Source organism: Otolemur garnettii, unplaced genomic scaffold (genome assembly GCF_000181295.1).
Source record: "Otolemur garnettii isolate 467f Iridium unplaced genomic scaffold, OtoGar3 scaffold00007, whole genome shotgun sequence".
NCBI classification, from domain to species: Eukaryota; Metazoa; Chordata; class Mammalia; order Primates; family Galagidae; genus Otolemur; species Otolemur garnettii.
In genome coordinates this window covers 41,102,944-41,126,058 of record NW_003852402.1, presented here as the reverse complement: position 1 = coordinate 41,126,058, position 23,115 = coordinate 41,102,944, and the positions used below count along the sequence as shown (strand labels likewise).

At 37.9% G+C, this 23,115-nt stretch overlaps 1 protein-coding gene across 1 annotated transcript in view; it reads right to left on the bottom strand.

Moving 5' to 3' along the window:
- OSBPL8 (oxysterol binding protein like 8) overlaps positions 1-22,648 on the bottom strand; it is a 159,803-nt gene extending 137,155 nt beyond the window's left edge. Inside the window, exon 1 of the mRNA XM_023509243.1 lies at positions 22,264-22,648. The gene's annotated coding sequence lies outside the window, so the exon portion shown is untranslated. The remainder of the gene's footprint in view (positions 1-22,263) is intronic.
- Positions 22,649-23,115: the final 467 nt, after the last annotated feature.

Sequence of the window (23,115 nt, the reverse complement as noted above, 5' to 3'; positions counted from 1 at the left end):
TATGTCCATTCAACGGCTTATATATGTGTTTTCACAGCAGCTTCACCTATAATAACCAAACACCAGAAACAAGTCAAATGTCTATCACAGGTAAGTGGATAAACAAATCATAATATATTCAGTTATAGAGTGGAATACTATCACAAAATAGAAAGACAATCTCAAAAATATGCTGAGGAAAATAAGCAGACAAGAATACGTCCTCTATGATTCTATTTATATGAAATTCTGGAACAGAGAAAAACAATCCATAGTGACAGAACCCAGGTCAGTTGTCTGAGAGAAAGTAAAAGGAGATGTTAGTGCAAAAGGACACAGGGCATTTGGAAGACTGATGGAAATGTTCTCCACCTAACTTGTGGTGGTAGCTACACAGGTAAATACAGAGGGTGCCAAAAAAAAAAATGGAAATGCATACACATCTTAAGAAAGGATAAACCAATCCTCTTAGGATGAAACTTTCCACACTGCCAATTCCAGAATGCCTGGCAAGCTTGTTCTGCCGACTCCTGTCCAACAGGCACATTGACAGACTTGTGTGAGAGCATGTGAACTGTTCCAACTTCAGCAAAGGACCTGCTGCTGTTCAAGGCCTCCCAGATCTTCCCTTGTGCCCATCACACACAGTATCATGTGTCTCAAATGTACCACAAATGTGTGCAATTGTTAGGCCTGTGGAAGGTTCTGTTGCATACTCCCACCTCCACTGTCATTGTCTTCCACAACATTCTCTAATTCCAAATACCACTTCAAAATGGTCTAGTGAGTGACAACATTCATTCAATTAATACTATCTTTTGAGAAAACACCATGCTACACATTTCTACTATAATTCAATTCAACTTTAAAAAGTAATAGATAGATAACATCTCTTAAAATGTGTATACTTTTTTTGGCATCCTTGACATTTGTCAAAAACGCATCAAACTGTATACTTAAAATGGGTGCATTTTATTCAGGTGTAAATTATAGCTGAATGCTTGAGGGTTTTTCATACTTTTTAAGTACTACTGCTGGGCTGGGTCTCAGAAAGCAGGAAAAACTACAGAAATAAAGGCAGAATGACACTGCAAGAAGAGATGTGTTCAAACTTTTTTTAAAAGGCATAAATTTGGGTGGTACCTGTGGCTCAGTGAGTAGGGCACCAGCCCCATATACCAAGGGTGGTAGGTTCGAACCCGGCTACCGCCAAACTGCAACAACAACAACAAAATAGCCAGGCATTGTGGCAGATGCCTGTAGTCAGTCCCAGCTACTCGGGAGGCTGAGGCAAGAGAATCGCCTAAGCCCAAGAGCTGGAGGTTGCTGTGAGCTGTGATGTCACAGCACTCTACTGAGGGTGACAAAGACTCTGTCTCTAAAAATAAATAAATAAATAAATAAAGCATAAATTCTAGCACACCTAAAACTAAGAATATAACTCAGGGAATTTATTTAATTTCAACTTTAAAATGAGAATAATTCACAGGACAGCTGTGAAAAATAGATGAGATAGTTAATATTAACACCGCACGTATGCTGGTAAATCACAGCAACACAATTAGTTGTAGTTGAATCTGTGACTGTCCATGTTAAGATAAACCAACGACAATGCAACCTGGCTCTCTGTACCCTCAATGAATCCCCAACAGTAAAATTTAAAAAAAAAAGATAAACCAATCTTTATCTTTCTATCAAACAAGATAAACCAAGAAAGTGAGTAACAATTTCTAAGGGAAATAATTTAAGATGTTATTTTGAAAGGAGAAAAGAAAATGGATGAAAAGGAAGCGAATACTGCGGGTGGAGGGAATGCTAATGTGCAGAAGAACGGAGGTGGGAAGAGCAAGTCCTGTGTCGGAGATTAGGAGATGGCAAAATTAGAACGCCTGTGGCAGCAAGTCCATATACGGGAATAACATGAAAGAGCCAGGATAATCTTCCTATCTGATGCAAATATCATTTAAATTGTATAGTAGGATCGAGAATTGTAACTTCATCCAGTGGATGCTGACACATGATAAATATATTCAACTGTTTAAGATGGAGAAAAAGAAAAGATTCTATCTTTCTGTCAAAAAATGTGAATGCTTACAATCACCGGCTTGAGTCTCTTGGAAGTTAGCCACAGTTCTTCCTCAAAGAAAAAAATTATCAAAACATAATTATAGCTAAGCTACATATGGGCTTGTTATGCAGCTGTCATTGTGCTCCTGAAATTATGAAAGTCTTTACATTTTTCAGAATCTAAATTTTACAAGTGATTAGTATTTTGGAAAACAAGATATAAAACATCTCCCCAGAAAGCTTGTAGTTAGCTACAAGAATTATCTCATAGCATGGTACTTAAAAGTCATCAGAATTCTAAAACTGTATTTCAAGAGACCAATATGACCAAGATAAAAATTCATAGGCATTTATAATTCCAAACTGTTTGTATGTTTTTTATATATACTGAAAATATCTAATGAAAGAATGCAGAGTTAACAGTCTTATGATGTTCAAAACAACGTAAATCTTTACTACATTTTGGCATATAGGACAGAGTAATTCCTTTCTATATTCTAAGTACACAATAGAAACATGTTCTTTTCAGTCTTATCTCTGGGAAAAGCAGCCAACATAGTAATAACCTGAGCTAATTCAGCTCTTGGAACAGGGGTGAGGTACAAAAGTGTATAATCAAAGGAAGAGACTGAGAATCACAATGAGAAGTAAATTTAAAACAAAGTAACACTGACTTTTAAACAGAGTAGCAGTACTGGAGTTATGCTGAGGTTAACAAAGCTACGGATTAAATGAAGTCTCTATTTTATAGAGGAAGGAGGTTATGCAGTGACAGGTAAAAAGCAAGGTTTTACTTGCTCCATTTTCGGCAGAGCAATACCCAGTTAGAAGCCACGGCTCTGAGTGGAGAACGTAGAGGCTAAAGAATAATGACCGTATCTACTTTTGCTTTCTAGACCTATATATTATACAGCAATGTAGTCACTGAAACATTTATAAACACACTAAAAAGTACTGATGTGTTATATTGTTCAGAATCAAGAATTTTTTTACTTTGGAATATTTGTGTTAATAATTCATGATACTAAGGTGGTACAAATGTTTCTGTTACATGGATACCTTTTACAACGCTCGAGTCAGGGTTTTTAGTGTACCTGTCACCCAAATACTATTCACAGTAACCAAAAGGTAAAGTCTTATCCTCTTATCCCTCCCTAGTGATTCTCCTTTAAAATTTCCTTTTCTTGTTAGTATTTTATGCACATTTATTATGTATTCAACTATATACTTATTCCTATTTTAAGAAATGTAAATGGGGGAAAGTTCTTAATAATAAGATGAGCATAAAATATTAGTCTGATCTTCTACGAATTGTTTTTTGTTTAGAAGCCTGATACCTCTGAAGATTATTATCTTTTAAAATGAGAGACTCAGAATGAAATATTTGAAATCAAACACCTTCAAGAAAGATTAAAGGGATGACAGGCAACATGACAGCAATTTCTTTAAGTACGGTCCAAAGGCTTTATCACTGTAGATAAACTTACTTTACTTAGAGGTCGGAACATGTGCATTACTCAGATTAGAGCTCTGAGGACAAGGTTCAGAGTTTAAAAATGTAAGAAAGAATGAGAAGCCGTAAGAGCTGCTATTAAATTAGGTAAAGAGGGAAAAAATATCCTGTATCTCTTACTTAGGATAAGTATGTTTTGAACTATCTACCTTAGAACCACACCACCCAACAGCTGTGTACATAGAAAAAATATATATACACACACAAATACCAACTTACAAAAAATTAAAATTAAAGCAAGCCACTGTTAAAGTCATTAGTTTTCTCAATTATTCTTTATATTTATTTGTCTCCTCCTTAATAAAAGCCTGTCAGGAAAAAAATAAATTTTTTAAAGTATTTAAGCAAAAAGTCAATTAAAAGGAGCAGAGAAATTTAAAAATAGGTAAAAGTGACAAGAAAATATTAGAAAGTAAAGAGTAAAAATTACAAACAAAAATAATTGTATAAAATATGAATAGATGAATAGACAAAGAACACTATGAACAAAAAGATAAAAACAAAAAATAAATGAAAAATTAAAAGAATGGTCAGGTATAGTGGCACATGCCTATAATCCTAGCACTCTGGTGATTTCTGGAGGTCAGGAATTCAAGACCAGCCTGACCAAGAGCAAGACCAAATCTCTACTAAAAACAGAAAAATTAGCTAGTCATCTTAGGAGGCTGAAACGGAAGGACTGCTTGAGCCCAGGAATTTGAGGTTGCTATAAGCTAGGCTGAGGCCATGGTTCTGAGAGACAGAGAGATTCTGTCTCAAAAAAATAATAATCTGTCTCAAAATAATAATAAAGAGGCCAGGCACAGTGACCCATGCCTCTGGGAGGCTGAGGTGGGTGGATTGCCTGAGCCAGAGCAAGACCTTGTCTCTAAAAAGAGCTGAGCATTGTGGCAGGTGCCTATAGTCCCAGCTACTCGGGAGGCTGAGGCAAGAGAATCACTTAAGCCTAGGAGTTTGAGGTTGCTGTGAGCTATGATGCCATAGCACTCTATCAAGGGTGAGAAAGTGACCCCCCCCCAAAAAAAACATGTCTGTTTAATGTCTGTTCTTTGAAATCCCAGCATTCCTAAACAGCATTTTAGAGCTATCAGGAAACTTCAAGTCAATACAATATAATCCCAGTTCTCTGTGTGTGTGTGTATACAAAGAGGGACGGAGAGAGGAATCTTGAAGAATAACACCAAACTACTAACAGGAGGGCTATTTTAGAATACAGTCTAGTGGCAACAGAAACTAACTTTGAGTTTTTAAAGTGTTGAATTTTTCATTGAGCACGTGTTGATATAGCCACCATATTTTTCTTTAAAAAAATTTAGACATGCAAACCTTATTTCATCCAGAAAAGAAGATGCATCCCAAGTCTCTTGGAGGTTTCACACACATTGCTCCAAAGATAATGTTTAATAACTAGAATTGATCCTGAAATTATCTTAATTTGTCTTCACATTAAATGTGGTCTTCCCTTAAGAAGAGCCTGACCTTAATGTGTTAGAATGATTCTAACAAATTAGAGTAATTTAAAAAAGTAAAAGTCTGAAATTATAAAATGAATTTTAGAACATTTTCCTTCAGATACATAATAATAATGGCCATGAATTAATATATCTGTAATGAATACATGTCAGCAAATTAAAAAATTATTTAGATGTAAATGCACACTGCTAAAGTAGTTTCAAGCATGTTAAAAATAGAGCATTCTTGGTCAGCTAAACATCTCACCGCACTCCCGCCCTTCCTCCCTCCATAAATTTAACTATGATCATACTGTGACATTCCTTGCAAGCTGGTAACGATAACCGTAAACTCAAGCTCAGTCCTCCATGTAACTATTAATTCCAGATAATAGGTCCAACAATGAGATTTTATTATATAGCTCTCAACAGAGTCTTACATTAGTACTGACCCTTAAGGTTATTCACCTTTACTTCCCACAATTTTGGAATATTAAGTATCTGTCCAAATAGCAAGGGATGTCTTTTTTGTTTTTTTTAAGCAGTTTTTGGCCAGGGCTGGGTTTGAACCCGCCACCTCTGGCATATGGGGCCAGTGCCCTACTCTTTTGAGCCGCAGGCACCACCCGCAAGGGATGTCTTAAATGAGTAAATGTTTTCTTCACTCTTCCTGTGCCAATTTCCTTCCCAACTCACTGAAAGCTGGTGCCCATCCCTTTAATTTCATTGCACCTACCCACACAAACATCCTTCATCACCAAATTTAATGCTTACTTTGCCACTCCCTCCTTCAAAGACTCTCCTGAACTTCTAACTTCTAGTCTTTTACTAATTGATTCCTTCACTAGCTCTGCTCTTGGTCTCAGGGTTTCATTTCTAATACAGAAATGCTTCCTTTCCTCTCACTTTCAACTACCACCTTTGTACAGATACTCTATCCATACATCACCAGCTTAGGGGCTTCTCCCGCATTCAAAATTCATGTACTAATGGCCCACAGCAGGGTTTCAAAACTTCAGGGTGCACAGAATCATTTGGAGGCTTGTTCTTGTTCCCAAACAGACTTCTAAGATTCTCCCTAATGTTCCTGATTCTGAAGGTCTGTGGTAGAGGCCAGGAATCTGCATTTCTGAGTTCCTTGGTGACGCACAGTTTAAGAACCTCTTTCCTACAGGATTATGAGCCACATGGTACCTTCATTTCAACACGACCTAACCTGTCCCCCAGGATCTCTTCCCTCATCACGCTCCAAACCACTCTTCACACAGCATCTATAGAGATCCTCCTAAACCTCATCATTTCACTCCTTTGTTTAAAATTCTCTAATGGTTTCTAAGGGATCTTAAGACAAAAATCAAAATTCTTAACATGGTGTTAGGGGCCTCACATTATTCAGTCCCTGCCTCTTGTACAGCATCACTATTCTTCTTCTTTTTAAAAATAAAAACTCCAGTCACAGTGGACTTTTTCATTTCCTAGCAAAGGCCAAGTTCCTTGCTGTTCCAAAATCTTTAAACAAGATGTTCTGCCAGAAATATTCTTTTTTTCCTCAGCTCAAGTCACCTTTCTTGGCTCTCCTCCCCCATTGGGTCAGCAAATGCTTATATCATCCTGTTATTTCTTCTTCTTAGCCCTTTCCACCAACGGTGATTACATTGTGAATTGTGTAACCAGACGTTTATTGTCTGTTCCCTCCTCCGGCCCACATACACACAAGTTCAAGGAGGTCAGAGAGCACATCTGTCCAGCTCTTGCTAAATTTTCAGGTCCTTGGATAGTGACTAGTACTCAAATCTGTGAACTAATGATCTTGTAATATTAAATTATCCTGGAACCTTAAAGGGCAAAAGTATTATTAAAAAGCTGCTAGAGGCATTTTTCTATATTCTTTGTTACAAATGGGGACACTTCATTAAATTCCACCATCTGGGAACTTAAATCAAGAACAATATTACTTTCAAAAGATAAAGTGATACCTTTATCACAAGCTCCTCTTCAACCAGATATATACTTTTTTTTTATCATCTGCACTAACTACAGAACTAATATCCAAAAGCTATTCTGTCATATATAATGCAGCCTAAGAAAATTTTTGCAAACAATTTATATAAACCTGAATCAAAGAGTACACTCTGATGGGGTGGGGTAGGTGCCTAAAAATTAAACCACAAATTACATAATATTAATATAACCAAGAATTAAATTACCATGCAAACATTGTTCTATAGATTCTGATCTTCCTTAAAATGGAAAGAACAATTCTTTCAACATTTTTCTCTATAGTATCATGCTAAATCAGCACAGCAAACCTAGGTGAGAAAAGAACTAAGAGGTATAACAAACTCAGGATACAACTTAAATATAGCAGAATTTTTATACAAACAAGATCATCTCCATTCATAGTAGTCTCTTTCAGAGACTATTTCAAGTTGCCATCCCACAAAACAACTTTGGAACTCTTTTTTTTCCGCTACCTCATAAATGATATAAGAAAAATGGGACTCATCCCTTTGGTCACTGCTTATTTTTAACTAAAAATGACACTTCTCATTTTGATTCTTAACTGTATGTATGAGACTTGGTTCAGAATGACTTTTCATTTTTTTCATTTCCACAGTTTTTATTTACTTGATGATATTTCCATGTGGAATAAGTCTAAAATTGGAAATTCAAGTATTACTTATGCTTCTGATCACTTAACACACACCGTTGTCAGAACAAAGTATGGGCAAGACACCCATAGATGAAATGGATTTTATCACATACTTTTTTCTATGTCTAATAAAGTCATCTAATGTTTTCCTTTGTTTTGTTAATGTGGTGAATAACATGGACTGATTTTGAAATGTTCGACTAACTTTCATTTCTAGAATAAACCCAATATTATTGTGTTGTTTAATCTTTATGGATCATATCTTTTGTACTACTTTAATAAGTGAAATTGTACAGATTTCTTTTTCTTGTAATGTTCTGTCTGGCTTGTTATCAAGTTTATGCTTGTAGCATAAAATGAATTGGGAAGCACTTGCTTATTCTCCTGTTCTCTGTAATGTTTTTATGTAATATTGGTATAGCTTATTTTTTAAATGTTGGATATAATTCTCAATGAGTCCATATAGACCTGGAGTATTTTTAGTTTGATATGGGATGGTTTTTAATTATGGTTTTAATTTCTTTAAAAATTTTAAATTACTCTGATCTATAGTAGATAAATAATATTTGGGGAAAACATACTTATACTAAAGATATTTGTTGTTTATCTGGTATTTTCCAAATATCAAATCTATTCTCAAATGATGTAACCACAGAATGTAGGTTAAAAGAATGAGGTTAAAGACATTACAGAGATGTCAAAAGCACAGTCCTAGAAGTGTCTGCTAAACAAGTGATATTACTAAAATAATTTCAAGATAACTTTGAACACACTGATCATCTCTTAGACCCATAAAATTCTAGCATATTAATTTAAAAATCGATCATATTTCTACTTTGGCCACAACTCATAGACAAGCCTTTTATCTGACTTTTCATAATACCGTAAATATTAATTCTTCAAACTCATCAACTGAAGTTAATCAGTGATACTTTTTCTGAGCAAAAGAAGCTTTAATGTAAAAGCACATTTATTATTAACTAAATTAAGAAATGGAGAAAATTTTCAGAATGAATCTGCTAGTCTAATAACAACATGGCTTGGGAAAGCAGTATAATATACTAAAAAAACAACAAACCTGGGCGGCGCCTGTGGCTCAAAGGAGTAGGGCACCAGCCCCATATGCCAGAGGTGGCGGGTTCAAACCCAGCCCAGGCCAAAAACTGCAAAAAAAAAAAAAAAAGAACAAACCTGAGAATGAAATAAACTAAGGTTCAATCAAGTTCTTGTTTGGCCTCTAGTGGCTCCACGAAGGAGCATATTACTTAAACATGAAGTCTGTAAAAATAGGAATAATTCCATCTGTAAAATGGTAACAATATAATCTATTTCAAAGCTATTATAAGAAATGGACTACCTGATTGGAATTCTAGCCCCTAATATTGTCAAAGAATCCACCCTCAAAAGAACCTAAAAGACTATCTGTTCCCAACACTCCATTTTACTAAGACCCAGAGAGACTAAACGGTTTGCCAAAGTCACACAATTACTTCGTAGGAAAGATAATACTTCTGGCAGGTTTCTTATTTTCCCAGTGCTGCTGTTTACTAAATCAGTTGGTGTTTGTAATGGTAGGTTGCATGGGCCTGTGACAAAGGGTCTCAAAGAGCAACTCAAGGCCACTTAAGGATAATGCTTGCAAACAGGATACTGGCAACCATTTATGAATAATTTAGTCCTATATATTAAATGTCATTGTTTTTAAAGTCAGATATTTTCAATTATAGCTAAAAGTCCCGATTCTACATGTATTTTTACATGTTCCTGAAAGGTTATTTTCTAAGAAAGATTATGACCCTGTTTTGAATTAAGATACTAGAAAAAATAAACGTGCTTCTCATTTACTAAGTACAGTAACCAAAAGAGTGATCCAGTTTCGTAAAAGTAAAAATTCATACCAATACTCAAATTGATGTTCATTATTAAAGACCAAAGTTTGACCAAAGCTCTAAAGTTAATCTGAGACAGTCTTGAGAAATTTTATCACTGATATTCAACTCCAAAAGCATTTTTTTCATATTTTGAGACAGATTGAAAATGGCTTTCTATCTTGGGTACAAAAGAAAAGTGAGTTTCTAAGTGTCTAACTCTGGCCTAGATGCTGCTGGGTTTTGAATTCTCGGTATAAATTACCACAACCAAAGTACTCATCATCTCTAATTCATAATGTAAGTAACCAAGATACTTAATTACACTTCTTTGTGCCAATTCAAAAAGATCAATAAAAATCAAACACAATTTTTAATGCTTGAATTAAGAATAACTACTCAAAAAATAAGAAACTATGGAGATAATGCTTATATTAAAACATTATTCTAAAAGAAAACTGATTGACATGATCATGAAAAACGTTTTAGTGAATACTTCAAAAATCATGACTGGTAAACAATTCGGATTTGAATGTGAGTCTACTTCTACATGAATTTTTTTCAGTCAAGCAAGGATCAAAAATACAGTATTGACGGGGCATGAAACCGACATACAATGAGGTGTATATTGTTCTACTGTGTGGATTCTGGTATCTGCAGGAGCCTTAAAACCAACAATCCCTCACCTCCTCCACTTCTGCTTATACCAAGAAATGACTTTATTTTCTGCATTTATTTAAATAAAAATGTGTCTTATCGTCATAAAAATGTATCACTCATTAACTTCAGTTGATGAGTCTGAAGAGGCTAATTACTACTGTGTTTCCCCGAAAATAAGGCCTACCCAAAAAATAAGCCCTAGCAGGATTTCTATGCATTTGTTAAATATAAGCCCTACTCCAATAATAAGACCTATGCATATACGCTGCATAGCCATGCCACGAATTTCAGCGCGGAGTTGTAAGGAAGATTGGAATACCTTTTATCTGCCACAGCTCCTTTCTCCAAGTGGGTGTGCGTGTGGTAACCCAGGGTCGCAGGCATCCTATTGTGTACATGCGAACAGCTAGGGGAAAGGAGTTCACGCATCACTGGCGCCAGCCCCACCAACAAGGTGGGCTCCCCCTGTCTGGTTCCAGAAGAAGATGACTTAACTGTATTTGAATACATGTAATTGTTGTATAATACTTAATAAAAATAAGACATCCCCTGAAAATAAGCCCCAGTGTGTCTTCTTGAGAAAAAATAAATATAAGACAGTGTCTTATTTTCAGGAAAACATGGTACTATTGTGAATTATGAAGAAGACCCTCAAAACAAACAAGATCTTGCAAGTTAAAATGTTAAATACTTATGCAATCCATGTCCTAAAATAAATGAATCTGTTTTTACAGAGATTTTTTCCTTAATAATGACTGAGCAATTTTCTTAATTCCTACAACTAATCATAAATCTTCAGAAAATAATGACCTAAGAGCCATAATTTCCCAAATGATCAAACCTTTGAAGATATTCAAAGTATTCCCTATATAATGCTGAAGATCCTGTTTTGTTTTGTTTTTTTAAGAGACAGGGTCTCATTTATTTATTTATTTATTTTTTTGTAGAGACAGAGTCTCACCTTATCGCCCTCGGTAGAGTGCCATGCCATCACACACCTCCAACTCCCTGGCTTAGGCGATTCTCTTACCTCAGCCTCCCAAGTAGCTGGGACTACAGGCACCCACCACAACGCCTGGCCATTTTTTTTGTTGGAGTTTGGCTGGGGCTGGGTTCGAACCCACCACCCTCAGTATATGGGGCCAGCGCCCTACCCACTAAGCCACAGGCGCTGCCTGAAGATCCTGTTTTTACAGTATTGTTAAGATATCATTGCCAGGAACAGTGGCTCATCCCTGTATTCCTAGCACTTTGGGACTGAGGCAGGCGGATTGTTTGAGACCAGCCTGGGCAACAGAGCAAGAACCTGTCTTACAGAATTTTTTTTTTTTAAATTAGCTGGCCATAGTAGTACCTATAGTCCTAGCCACTTGAGAGGCTAAGGTGGAAGGAACCCTTGAGCCCAGGAGTTCAGGCAATGAGCTATGATCTTGCCACTGCACGCCAGTGTAGATTATAGAGCAAGTCCCTGTCTCAGAAAAATAAAAAAGAAAAGATGTCATTAACATATAAATATTGCATATATTTAAAGTGTACAACTTGACATTTGAAAATTCTATTTAAAATTTCAGAATAGTAAAAAACAGTGTCAAAATTATAAACATAATAGAAGCAATAAAGGATTCAGTCTGTGAAGAAGGAAAATGAATCATAACGTATCTGAAAGGAAAACGCTTAGTATAAGCAAAAGGTAAAGCAATGGATATGTAACTACTATTTAATCCAACCTATGGATTCTAAAAGCTCTAGATTTGAACAGTTTCACAGAAAATTGAGGAAGTTCAAGAAATAATCAATAATCAGTCCACTACTTTAGGAAATATTTACAACTTTGACTTCCTATATATTAAGTAATTAACAAAACTGCAAAAGAGCCAATTTCTTTTCTAAGCTACATTATTTACTATGTAGGTTTTATAATACCTCATATAATCAGGCCAAGTTTTAAGCCTTCCAAATCATAACTGCTGACAGGATTTTCAACTTCAAAGTAGTCAGCATTTTTAAAATATGGATTGTAAAAACTTCTGATTGCAGGAGAATTATAACTCCAATTATAAAAGACACATATTCCAACAGTCAAAACTACAGCTGTTGAAAAATGAACTTCAAAGTCTCACTAGAGAAGAGTTAAATAAGATTAAGGGGCAAATGCAGGGACATCACAGAAGAGAGGAAAGAGAAATGGATACTTTTAAATTTATTACACAGTTAATACACAATACTATTCTAAGATCAATCAATATGAAGCCTGAAGATTACAAAAGGGAGACTAGAGAAGGAAAAAGAAAATAAGTGAAAAAGAAGTTCAAAACAATGCTGGTAAATTTTTGAGTATAAATTCAAAGGATCAAAATCAAGGCCTTCAATGAAGCTCAACATTTAAAGTACGAAAGATAACATACCTCACCGCTCTGGATACAGGTGAGAAAAAGAACGTAAAACAAGAATTCTGAATAATCAAAAGGGCAAAAGGGTCATATGCTTAAAGAGGAAATGCCATCTCTGGAACAAACTCATTATTTTATACACAATTCTAAACAGTCTCATTCAGTTTCCAAGTAGCAAACCAGAAAGGACAAGAGAATCATAATGACATGTGCTAGTTGGGATGGCTGATGACAAAGGAGGAAAGAGAAAAATTAAGAAGCAAAAAAGAATTCAAAGAGTTCAAGTTTTAGGTCGAACTGGCATAAAGACATAAACCCCTATGAAAATCATTAGTGAAGCAACATATCTGTATTTTAACACTGTATCTTGATCATCATAATTTCTTTTCTAAGGATAAATCTGAACAAAAGAAACTTTCTGTATATTCTGTTAAAGAAGCTAGAAAAGGACTTCTAATCAAAGATAGTAGACTAAATATAAATTTTCCCTTCAGTTACTCCAAATACCCCACTGAAATAAAAACAATTCATACAGAAAGAAAGAAAACCGTAAGGGCAAAGAAATTAAAACAGGATAGGTACAGAGAGGAAAATCTAACAAATTTCTGAAAGGTGAAAGCACATGTGAGACGGATAGATACGTGAGCAGAAAAGGCTGGTCTCTACACCCTTAAAGGGTGATGCAGATGAATAGGAATCAATTTGCCTAAAAGGACCCCTAGAGAAGCATGATTGTACATGGTAGAGCAGGGGGTAGAAATAAATAGTAGGGCTAAAAATAGGACTATAACTAGATAGACTGAATAAGGGACTATATTGCCCATTCCCCATCTCCCAGGGATACCTAAACTGACACCCCCAGACAAAAAGACAAGTCAGCTTTTCTCTAAAGAAAGTGAATAACTAACTAGGGAAAACTCAAGGTGCTAGCACAGAGAAAACCCTCTTATCCAGCATTTCAAGGGCCCTCAGCCTCGCAGGTAGCTCCCCTCCCTTTTACCCTAAAACAATACCTGCCAAAGGACAGACTACTCCGTACTGCACTCCGATTAAAAGGAAAAACCTACAAAGGAAAAGAGTCCAAGGAATTGGGGTGGGAAGAACTTAGTCCTTCTTTCCTAACCATGAATGGACAACCAAGAATAATTACCAGGTATATAAGGAAAACTAAGCATAAAAAAAGAATGATTATAAAAGCACACATAAGAACTGACCAGAGGGGAAAGGAAGATAATTTATAAGATACAAAATATCTCTTAAAAATCTACTTTATACATTCTGAGACTCAAGATGATATTACAACATAAAAATGATAGGAAATGAAAAAAATAAAATTTGCAAATCACCCCCAGAAAAACCAGCCAAAAGACTAAAGGAGAATAAAGAGAAGTCAGAATCAACATTCATCAGGAAGTAAGATGTTTTATGAAAACAGCATAGCTTCTTTTCATATACATATACATAAACATATACATACATATACATAAACAAATTCTTCCTATAAACCCTACCTATCCCTCTAAGGAAGGAAAAAGTCCTTTAATTAAAGATAAATAGCTTCTTTCCATTAAAAATAATTTCTTCAGGTTCACTCAGTCTTTAAGGCAGAGATTTTCTACTGAAGGTGACCTTGCCCCATCCAAAGGACATTTGGCAATGTCTTGAGACATTTTTCATTGTCACTATTAGGAAGGGCAAATGCTACTGGCTACTAGCATCTAGTGATTACAGGTCAGGGATGTTTCTACGCATTCCACAATGCACAGGACCTCACAACAAATAATTATCCAGCCTAAAATATCGACAGTGCCAAACTGAGAAACACTGCTTTAAGGGAACTCTACAGACTTTATAAGTTTTTCTCTGTTCCTCATTTTTACAATGTTAAGTAGGCGTAAGAGGATGCTTTCACAGGTGCAGTGGCTCACACCTATAATCCTGGCACTCTGGGAGGCAGGTGGGTTGCTCGACCTCAGGAATTCAAGACCAGCCTGACCAAGAGCGAGACCCTATCTCTAAAAACAGCCAGACATAGTGCTGGGGGCCTATAGTCCCTGCTACTTAGGAGGCTGAGACCAAATGATCACTTGAACCCAAGACTTTGAGGTTGCTGTGAGCTATGACACCATAGCACTCTACCCAGGATGATGACTCTGTCTCAAAAAATAAAAATAAAATACAGGCACTTTCGCCCTTTTGGCTCTCTGAGAACCACCATGACAGCTGGCAAGAACAAACACCTTCAGAATGGCAGCAAAAAGGAAGCCAAGAAGAAAGTACTATGATCGAAGCTCATGTTGACTGTCAATGGTTATCTGCTTCATCTGTGCTGTGTTGGTTTTACTAAGAGATGCAACAATCAGATACGGAAGACCAATTCTGCCCAGCACCAACAGGTTCGCCAAATCCAGAAGAAAATGATGGAAATCATGACCAGAGAGGTGCAGACGAATGACTTGAAAGAAGTTGTCAATAAATTGATTCCAGATAGCACTGGAAAAAACACAGAAAAGGCTTGTCAATCTATCTATGTATCTCCATGATGTCTTTGGTAGAAAAATAAAAATGCTGAAGCAGCCCAAGTTCGAACTGGGAAAACTCATGGAGCTTCATGGTGAAGGTCGTAGTTATGGAAAAGCTGCTGGGGATGAAACAGGTGCTACAGTTGAAGGAGCTGAGAGATATGAACCACCAGTCCAAGAATCTGTCTACAACCAGGCTTTTAATAATGATAAATAAAGAATCCTATTTGTGAGAAAAATAAATAAATAAATAAATAAAATTAGTGTGGATAACAGTCCCATGGACCACCCTCAGGATCCCCACCTGCCTCTGAAGTTTGCCCATTAGCCCCAGATAGCCCTAATGCCACAAGCTGTAAGTAGGGTGGAATAGTATCTCCTATCTTGACCAGCTCTGAATGGTACAGATATTCTCAGAGTCTCGGCTACCTCCTCTATTTGGTCCCTGGCTTATACTTAAGACAACGCTAACTGTTTAATACATATATGCCAAATTTTTAGTAGTTTTACACAATTAAAATTTCTCATTAAATTTACAGCCCATTGTGAGCAAAGCTTTCTTCCACACAGTAATTTTAGGGACTTTAGATCTTTCCAACACATGGCTCTACCACCCTGAGAGCCACAACATCTGCATCTGGCCCTGGGATTGGAAAAGAGAAAGTATAAAAAGAACACCCACTTCTCCGCCACTTCAACCCACAGGTGACAAGCACTCATATTCTCCTGGTAAAATACAGTTCCAAGTACAAGGGAGCACACATTTTGGTGGTCAATGGACTGACTGCCACGCTCCCTTCCCACAACCTCCGCTTATTACGTGGCTCCTCCCTTCACAATGACAGCCTCCTGACAGGCTTGCTGGCTCTCGTGCTACGCATTTCTACCTCGCACACTAGGCGTTTCTGAGAGCTTCCAGATCTCCTTCATACCATATAAGAACCATTTTCTTCCCCTGTGGCCACCTCATGTCAGCATAGGTTCACGTACAGGGCAATAAACTAGTAAATGGCTAATGCTTTTTCTAAAGTAAGCAGTCTGGCTCCAAAGCCTGAGCTCCTCTGCCTCTCTAGGCTTGTGAAATGTGAGTACCCTTCCACTGCCACCAATGAGTATTTGTAAAGCACCCTATCTTGCAAAACAGCCTAGGAACCATTACAAACCCCACACTAAGATGCTGTTTTTCCCTACTTCTGGATTGCTTATTTTTTTTTTTTTTTTTGAGACAGAGTGTCACTTTGTCACACTTGGTAGAATGTCATGGTGTCACAACTCACAGCAACCACAAACTCTCGGGCTTAAGCAATTCTCTTGCCTCAGCCTCCCAAATAGCTGGGACTATAGGTTCCCGCCACTATGCCCAGCAATTCTTTGATTGCAGTTTCGCCCACGTATACAGTGACCATAATGTCATAGCTCACAGCAACCACAAACTCTCGGGCTTAAGCAATTCTCTTGCCTCAGCCTCCCAAATAGCTGGGACTATAGGTGCCCGCCACAATGCCCAGCTATTCTTTGATTGCAGTTGTCATTGTTTAGTAGGCCCAGGCCAGGCTTGAACCTGCCAGCCCCAAAGTATGTGGATGGCGCCATAACCACTGTGTACAGGCACCGAGCCTGGATTACTGATTTTAAATATTCTTATACTCACAACAAACTGCAAGATCGTACACTAAGCAAGGCTAGTCTCCAGAAGTCCTTCACCCTACTCTCCACATGAATAATGCATCTATGCCTCCTGTCCAAGGCACCCAACCTCATTACCCTTGCCCAGTAATACTAAGCAATGTTTCTTAGACTAATTGCTCTCTCCCCAGATCTACTTCCACCCCATCAAAATGTACTCACACAGATTCCATAATTTCCACATGGTCTCAGCCTTCTTTGTTAGAAACTGTGTAATCTGATAAACTCCTGCTAATATGTAGTCATTTAGCAAGCAAAAAGCAAGTTACTTTAATGGTGGTCATTTCAATAGGACAGATTTTTCTTTTCTTTTTTTTTTTTTTGAGACAGAGTCTCACTTTGTCACCCTTGGTAGAGTGCCATGGCATCACAGCTCACAGCAACCTCAAACCCTTGGGCTCAAGGCTCTTGCCTCAGCCTCTTGAGTAGCTGGGATTACAGGCAACTGCCACAATGCCCCACTATTTTTAGAGACGAGGTCTCGCTCTGGCTCAGGCAATTCACCTGCCTCGGCCTCCCAGAGTGTTAGGATTATAGGCGTGAGCCACCATGCCCAGCAGAGAATAGGTTTTAATTACATAGATTTGTGTCCCTCAAGTATCACTCCATAAAAACCATCCATACCAATTCTGTATAAGTCTTAATTTAATTGTAACAAGTCAATTTAAAATACTGTATCTACTTACTATGGTTTTATTTATTTCCAATTAGTCTGAAATTCTCCAGGAGAAATTGTCAACTAAATGAAGAATAATACAAGTATCTACTTTATTCCAAGTATTTTTAATTTTTCAGAATAGGATGTCAGTCAAATATAAGTAAAATGGAAAAATTGTTGAGGCTATATTCCATCTGATTACAAAGCAAAGTGTACTTTTAATCAAATCACACAATCAAAACATACCCATGAAGATCATAATGTCAAGGCCTCATAACACACAGGCAATATAATATAATGATTAAAAGACAGGCTCCCAGAAGCCAAAGGTCAGATTAAACCTCAAGTTCAAATACTTTTAGCAGACTCCCCTAATACTTAATCTCTCTAACCCTCACATTTAGTTCAAATTCTGGGTTTCTCACCTACTATTTAATCTGTCAGTGCCTTGGGGTAAAAAAAAAAAAAAAAAAAAAAAAAACTCATTTTGAAGATTAGAAGTGAAGACATGTGTCAAGTATTTCTAGAGTAGTACAATACCAGGTATATAGTTATCAGTCAACACATACTAGCTTTTACCATCATAATCAACAACTCCTACCTACAATCTTTTTCTGAATCTATCAAGTTTTTAACAACAAATCATAAAGCTTCTTTTTTTTAATCCAAAAAGAGTCTTCAGTCCTTTGTGCATATGGAAATTAGCAGATAACTGGCTTCTTTGCCATCTAAAGACAGACACTGCTTAGTCTTTTTATATATAATAAAATTCTCTTCCAAATATTATGCAAAGGACAGACTGCTCTATGGATCACAAACACTACGAGTTCACAAAATATAATGAAATTTTGAGATTCATGAAAGAATAAACAGCAACTGGAACAAAAAGCTTAGATAAAAAATGAAACAGAAGTCTGCTCAAAAAATACTGAATTCTATAAAAAGACACAGAAGGTAGAGATCTTCATGGTTTATGGTGACATTACTAAAAACATACAGAGGATTTTTTTGGTAAATTTTTTTCTTAACTGCAAAACCTCTTATTCCTTCGTAACAAAGGATAGAAAAAATGGTATGACAAGCAAAGACAATTTCTTCAAAAACAAATTCTGTAGAAAAGAAAGCCTGAAGGGTCAGATTTTCAGACCTTACTTAAAAATGAGAAGCATCTAAGCCTTCCTTGTGGTCTGTAACATTAAGAAGCAATACTTTAAGCCCTGTTTCTGAAAACATTAATCTGAAAGAAAATAGCCCATAAATTTAAAGTTAATACCATGGGTTAAGCTAGGTGGATCAGGTAAATACTGGAGTTTCCAATAAATGAACCAAAATAGTTTTGAAAGCCTAGACAAAGAAATGCTTCAAATAATTTTGTATTTGTTCAAGTCCTCTAATGTGTTAGATATTGAGGTTGCCACTTTCGCACACATTATGTAATTTCATTCTCCCAACAAACATATGAGGTAAAGATTGTCATCCTCATTTTACAAATGAGAAAACTACGGCCCACCAATTTGCCCATGGATAGACAATTCAAATTTTCTGACCCTCAGTCAATGCTCTTGCTTTCATTGTATCACTGTCACTTTCAAAATTCAAGTACTCGAAATCTTAGATCTTAGGAGGTGTGCTAATCTTTTTATCTGGAAAAGGCAACTGTTGTGATGAGAGAAGTATTACTCATGTAACAAAAAAAAGACTCTGCTTAACCTAACAATTTACTCAGTCTAACTTAAATGCTTTGGGTTCAACGCTGTCTATCCCATAACTACCTGCTTATAATTAGGTGTGCAGCCTATAAGACTTAATTCAAAGAGTTAAGAGTACTTGAATTTTGAAAGTAACAGTGATATAATGAAAGGTGTCTATTTCTCAGAGACTTTTGTATTCAAGTTGTATTTGTCTTATTTGCAGATCATATTTATAAGACTAAGATAGGACCTATGTCTTCTACTTTAGAATCACCTAATGCTCCAACACATTGCTATGTTTTCAATCTTGTTTATTAGAATATAAATATTAACTCAAGAATCACCTCTTCTAAGAAAGTTTCTCAGATGACATTATCTACTTCCCTCTTCCCTAGCTAAAATCCTTCGTTTATCACCTCCTGGCTTGTATCTAGTTTAGACTTCATTACCACATACTTATTCTGTTCTCCAGTCATATATCTGGAACCACATTTTTTCATTCAGTAATTACTGAGGAATGATTGAATGATGAGCAAAATAGATAAGGTCCTTGCTATCAGAGAGAGTTCACATTGTCTGGAATTTTAACAAAGGTAAAAACAACATAGGGTATAAAAGTATAATGCACAGGACAAGAATTTCTCCTCTACAACATCTCTAAAGAAAGCTCTCTCCTATGCAAGCTTAACAATACTGTTCAGGAAAAAAAAATCCCTTCCATCCTGCCTTCCAGCTGAGAACTTCAACTTCACGCCTTTGTAAGGGATGAGAATCAAGGTGGAAGAACAGATCTAACTAAAATCTCTAAGAGGTTTTCCACATAGACAGGAAATCTGCACACATCAATCCAGACATTTCTTACTGTACCCCACCCGCAAGGAAACTATACTTCAGCCAGAACTGCTCCAGTTGTACACCTATACTGATTGTCTTGCACCCAGCCACCTTCGTTAAAAGGAGTCTATTTCTCAGAGACTTTTGTATTCAAATTGTATTTGTCTTATTTGTAGATCATATTTATAAGACTAAGATAGGACCTATGTCTTCTACTTTTAAATCACCTAATGTTCCAACACACTGCTATGTTTTCAATCTTGTTTATTAGAATATAAATATTAAAACACAGTACTTCAGGTATTGATATTAAGATAAAGTTTCCCAAAGTAATATTTTAAAACTGCATCTAAGTACTTATTAATTCTTTGTCTTTGATGCTTCACTGCAAGTAATCTGCTCTTGGAGGATTATTCATAAACCAATCCAAGTTGGAATGTACCACTGGTTAAAATGCTGCAATTCATGCTTTAAAAAGAAAGATCCTTTTGAAATGCATATTTTATAAATTTATAACGTCATAATTTTTTAAATCAAAGCAAACTAAGTATAACTTCACTTACGCTGTATTACATATTTATCCCCAAAATATATTTTAAGGCTCTCAATTTTAAAATGAACCAAGAAGCTTACTATTGCCAAATATCTAAGTGCCACAAATGTGTTTTAAAAAATACTTGATTGCCTCTAAAATTCAACATTCTAATTGAAAATGAAAAATACAGCAGCATCTTTCCACAGATCAAAGATTCAACAACTATCATGATTCCAATGACAGAAAAATAAACCATAACCATTTTTAATTTTTAATTAAACAGGCATTTCTAAGCACCTGTGTGCAAGGCACTGTGGCTGAAACGGTTCACATGGAATCTGACCCCAACAACTTAATCTCCATAATTAAAGACCTAAAAGGTCTCCTTATGTTTCATCTGTTCCCTTTTCTAGCACTTTCAACAGGCATACTGTTGTCATTCCACACACAGTTGCTACCAAAAAAAGGATAACAAATACTTGAAATTAGTTGAACTTTTATAGAGGACATTTTAAATTGTATGGCCTTACTCTTTCTTCTCCAACATGTTTTATAAAACTAGCATGATCTTAATCTTTTCACTGCAAAACAGATTCTAGCAAGCACAGAAATGGATCACAGAATTTCAGCACAATCAAATTTAGATGAAACCCTGAGATGAAGAAAACCTAACAAGCAATTCACCCAGGATCCTCCACAATTCCCTGATCTCTCTGAATACTAAGGCAAAAATTGTTTTAAATGATTGTTCAGAAAGACCTAAAGTAGCAGTAATTTAGGGGCTGTTTCAGGTGAAGTTAATAAAAAAAAAACAACTGCCACAACACAAGGCATTCCAATACTACTTAGATGTCACTTCAGTATTCTAGCAGCACAAAAGCAAAAATTCATTAATTTATTTATTTAAAGCATATATGTTTATGCCATCACATAAGTTTACCCGTCTAAGCAGGAGGCCAAGTTACCTATATTATTTCACAAAGTATTTACCTAGATAAAATGAAATCAGGTTATTTCTGCAACGCAGATGTGCCTCACAAAGAGTGTTAACTGACTTTTGTGAATGGAAAATCTGCAAATACTGTTGCTTCGCCTCGGCGGGTCGTTGCGTGGGTGGCTCAATGAACCAAAAAAGCACGCTGCAAGTGAAGCTCCTTGGAACCTGACTTCACTCTTGAGAAGAAAGCTTAGAAATAAACAATTTAAAAGCACAGCCAAGGCTTGCCTCTCCCCCTCCGTTACAAAAAGGCCCCAGGAACTGAGGTTTAGAGGGATAACACCGTTGTCACTCGGCTCTGCAAGGGCGGGTGCGGTCTGCGGCGCGCGGCACAGCCTCCTCTGGGGCTGTCACAGGAAAACCGGAGCCTCGCCTTAACCGCACCGAACGACAAGCGCCACTTCTCCCGGGCGCAGGGGCTTCTGGCCAAATCCTGCCGTCCGCCCAGCCAAACTTCAGGAGGGAGCGGACACCCCGGCGGTCAAAAGGCTCGAACCGCCTCCCACCAGGGCTGCCCTGCCCCGGCTTTGTGGCTGCAGACTGCACCTACCGCGGGCCCCTAAACACTCCACCCTCGCCAGCCTTTCCAATCCCCGACTCCAAAGAGGGACAAAGGAGCCAAAGAGAAACTCCTCGGCGCGGGGTGCCTCCCGACAGCCAGAGCTCAGAACGTAGGAATAAGGGGGTGGGGAGACAGTGTCCCCGAGGGCTGCCGACCCTCCGCCCCCCAACTCAGGGAAGCGCGCGCGCGCCACTCACCGGTGCGGGCGTCCAGCGAGGCGGGAGGCAGCGAGCCGGTTCCTCTGGAGCCGCAAAGACGCCGCGGTCCGGGGCCCTGCACTCGTCGGGTCGGACCCCAACTTCTCTTGACGGCTGTCGCCGGCGGCAGCTGGAGCGCGAGCCCAGACTGAGGGCGCTGTCTAGGTGCAACTGGGGCGCCGCCGGCGCGGCCCGCGAAGCCGGGCGGGAACTCTGGTCCCGCTGTCGGCCCGCCAGAGCAGGCTCCCACCTTCCCTCCGCCTGCCGGCTGTCGGCGGCGGCAAAGCTAACGCCACAGCCGCCCGGGCTGCCGCTAACACCGCCGCCCAGCCAGGAGCGCGTCGCGGCCTAATGTTGTCATCGGCCTAGTCGCCGCCTTTCTGGGCACTGGCGCCGCCACGATCCTTCACATTCTAGCGCCCTCCCCCTCCCAGCTCCGCCCCCTGGCTCGCGGGCGTCGGCCACACCCTCTTCCCGTCACGTGACTGCGCTGGGCGTGCGCTCCCTTAGCAGTCCCGCCCGCGCCTTCTGCACCGGTCTCCTCCGTGCTTCCTCGCCGAGGACGCTGCTCCGGATCAGTGTGGACCTCACCTGTGAGACCCCCAACGCGAGGTCTGCTTCCCCAGCCTAGGGCTTGGTTAAAGTTATAATCAAACAAAGGAAAAAAGAAGGCATTCTGGTGTACGTCTGGCTTAAAAAGCATTCAGTAACTGCTTGTTCCTATTTCTGGTAGCACATGAGCTGTAACATTTAATTTACTGTTTTCCTCATTAGAGGTTTTTATTTTTGAGCAAACACTGGTGTATTTCAGTCGCGCTGGGATGAAAATAGTCTAGCAAACTTATTTTTGTT